Source organism: Capsicum annuum, chromosome 1 (assembly GCF_002878395.1).
Source record: "Capsicum annuum cultivar UCD-10X-F1 chromosome 1, UCD10Xv1.1, whole genome shotgun sequence".
NCBI lineage: Eukaryota > Viridiplantae > Streptophyta > Magnoliopsida > Solanales > Solanaceae > Capsicum > Capsicum annuum.
The window spans coordinates 179,733,280-179,737,028 of record NC_061111.1 but is presented as its reverse complement, the minus strand read 5'-3'; positions in this window follow the sequence as shown (position 1 = coordinate 179,737,028).

Here is a 3,749-nt window from a genome sequence, read left to right as displayed (position 1 = left end):
AGTTGAAGAGGAGAGTGAGAAAGTTTTTTTTTATATTGTAATAAGTGAAGGGTGTTAGGTGTATTATTTTAAATTCGTAAAGTTGTAAAAATGATGAAATGGTCCCTTGGCCCACGTGTGGGCCCCATTTTTTCAACTTTTCCATATTTTTTCAACCTAAACCCTAAAAATTAAATTAATAAGAAAATAAGTGGGTATATCGCAAAATAGTTTTGCCAAGATATGCTTTTGCCATTTTTTCCCCTAATAATTGGTGATCATCGAAGCTATGTCTTCATGACTTGTTTTCACGAATAGTTGTCTTTGAGCGAGCCAAATGACAAAATTTTTTGGACTCAATGCTCAACCAAATTTATTTGGGTCAGTGTTCGAGGATATGGAAATGACGACTTATAAGACTCAAAAATTTTTGATCAATTTATTTTTGACCCTTTTGTGTGTGTAATGATAATTTTCTTGAATTATGATAAGGGATGTTAAATGAGTGTGTGGGGTAAATTTTAATATTTTGGAAGGGGTTCGGAGTCATTTCGGGATCTAGAGGCAGTGAGAGTTCGCGATAGTGGTGTGCCATGCCACTTAAGCTCTATGATAGGACCGCGACATATTGGCTAAGCACTGCAATTGCAGTGTGCCACGCTGCTATTAAAACTTGCCCAGTTCATTTTTTTTAGTTTGGCGATGGGGTATTTTTGGTCTTTTTCACTTTAAAACATCTTAAAACGTCCCCCAATCCCAGAAAAATCACCAATTCATTGGAATTACACTACTATTCTCTTCTCCAACTTCCAAGGCAAGAAAACTCAAGGGTTTTACAAGATTTCATAACTCCGAGCATTAAACTTCATTTTCTCTTCAAATTCTTCTATAATTCAGGCATGTTGTACACTCCCTACTTTAATTGTGATATCACGACATTATTTAATAGGGTATTTTGGTGTTTTGGAATGAACAAATTATCTAGGATTGAGGGTTTTTGCTTGTTAACGGTTGCATTGTAATTTTCATTGTTTTAATGGGTTATTCATGCTTTAGTTGATATATCCTAGAACTGAAAGCATGGTTAAAATGATGAATTTGGTAATATAAATTTTTACATTATGGATGAATTTCGGCATGATAATGACATTTAGTGGCGGATCTAGGGCCTAGATGGGGGTTCTTGGGAACCCAGTAACTTTCGTGCGGATCTACTATTTATATAGAGAAATCTAGTAAATATATAAGAATTATGAGTTGGGAGCCCATAAACAAAGTGTGTTGTTGGTCTAGTGTAGTAAAGGAACTTATTTAAGTTTTACTGACCTCTTGGTTGTGGATTCAAATCCCTTTAATTAATATTTGATTTTATTCTTATCTAACATGGGAACCCACAAACATTAAATCTTAAATCCGCCTTTGAATTGACATTAACCTCAACCCACATTATTAACTTTGATTTTGAACAAGGAATCCACATGATTTATCAATCTTTTGAAATCATTGCATTGCATTAAATGGAAAAGGGATAAAAAAAAATATAAATATTTTAGAATGCCCTTAGTGGCTATGGTTTTGAAATGTCCTTGGTGGCTATGGTTTTGGATCTTAAATGAAAATTTGAGTCTAATGGTTAAATGATTTTGGCTTGGCATAAATGAAATATATTGAAATCCTATTGATATGAAGATACCAAGTTAGAAATGCCTAAATAAAAGAGTGCATAGTTATTGGCTGAATTATGTACAAATAAATTTTAATTGGATCTTAAAGAGAGTTGTGTAGCTCACCGAGAAGGTGTAGTCCCGGGGGGGGGGGGGGGGGGGGGGAGGCACTACTGGAAACCGTATTTGCCAATCTTAGAGGGTCTATATGACCACTGTGTTAAGGTTTACACAGTATATTTTTGAATAGCTATCGCCTTGGTATTTTTAGCCATTCCTTGGTACATGCAGCTAACATGGGTTGGGGCTTTTCCAGCAGGAAGAGACAGATCCATATACCCGTGGATGCCTGGAAAGTCAGTATGAGTTACATATCTCAAGACTAATGTTTTAAATGTTCATAATTCATGCCCACTATCCCATCCTAATATCCTATATATATATATGTATAATTGTTGTGCATGTGGTTTAAGACTGAATTTTTGATAAATACATTTATTTTATCGCTTTTCTTGGGTTGATGCCAGTACTCGCCGTATTGATCGTCTCTGGATGCTACATCGTTTCATGATGTAGATTTTGAAAGCTTTTCTTGTGTTCCTATGCAGTGTTAGGTGATTTGTACTCCCGTAGATCAGCTGTGGAGTGGTGTGTAATACCCCATATTTTTTCTAGCTTAAATTTGTCCCTAGAATGTCAAGAATTTTCTTTAAAGATAAATACGATTTATTTCATGTGGTATTTTTAAGATTTCGACTTTTTATTATGTGGAAAATTGAATAAGCTTTCCATCGATACCCAATTCGCCCAATTCCGACACTCGGTGAAGAAGTTAGAGCGTTTTTAGTAAAACAGTGTGCCACCTAGACTCTCAGCGCATCACAGAGAAGGAAAAATCCATAATTGTCAAATTCTAGTGGCCCTCTGCGATAGCCCCGCATCGCGGAGAAGCCAATTTTCCCAATTGTCCCATTCCAGTGAGACTTTGCAATTCTGGTGCGTCACGTCAAAGACCAAGATGGCAATCCAAGGGGCACCGTGATTATGGCGCATCTCGGTGAGCGCCCAGTTCCCATTCGTCCTTTTCCAGTAAGCCACCACAATTGTGGCGCATCGCGGTGGCCAACTAAATAAAAAAAATATTGCATTTTTCAGTTCCGACTTGAAGTTTAAAAAGGGCTCTTTGGTCTTTTCCAAGTCCAGGTCGTGAATAACTGAGAATTTAACCCATTCAAAGCTCATTATATTCACTTTTCATCTATTCACTCTCAAAAGAAACCCTAGATCATCAAAGCTCCTTCTCCAAGAAATCCAAATTCCTCCATTAATTCTCCAAAGAAATTCAAGATTAAGGATTCTCAATACAAGAACTCTAAGAATTCATCTTCAAAGCACCAATAGAGATCCAAGATTCAAGTTTTATTATCTAAGATCATCAATGAGATATGTGGGGTTTTGAACAAGGATAAATCTTTCACCTTGTGCCCAAAAACTTACTTTAAATTACAAATTGCTGAGTTTTGTGTGATTTTTCAGAAAATTTAAGTTAGGGTTTATACCCAATGTTGCTAATTGCATGATTTTGAGATTTTAAGTGATCTGGGTATTGAATTACATGTCTACTTTTTTAAAAAATTAATGCGTATGATCATGTTTTCCATATTTTAAGCTGAATTAAGAATATTTGTATTATCAAGCATGAACCTTATGGTGTTTAACATAAAATTAATGCATGGGTCACTAAGCCTAGTTTGTATGTTGACATTTCAAGAATGACTATGTTTTGAGCATCCCATTATTAGCTATTTTCAGATTTTGATAAAGAAAGTTGATCTATTGATCCAAGCAAAGATAGGAATCCATATGACTCACATAGTTTATGATTTAAAGCAAAGCAAACCATAATTATTTTTTATTATAAGCCCTTGTGCTGTTTTAAGGTGGATTTTCTAAAAGTTCTGAGCAATAAGTATTGGAGTAGTATTTAGCACCGAGTTGGATATGATTCCAAGGTTTCATGCCCCAGAACTACGTGCCACCGTAGGTTTCTGATTTGCCCATAGTGGGATAAGATAGTGATCACTTAAGTTAAGGTTTTATTTCGAT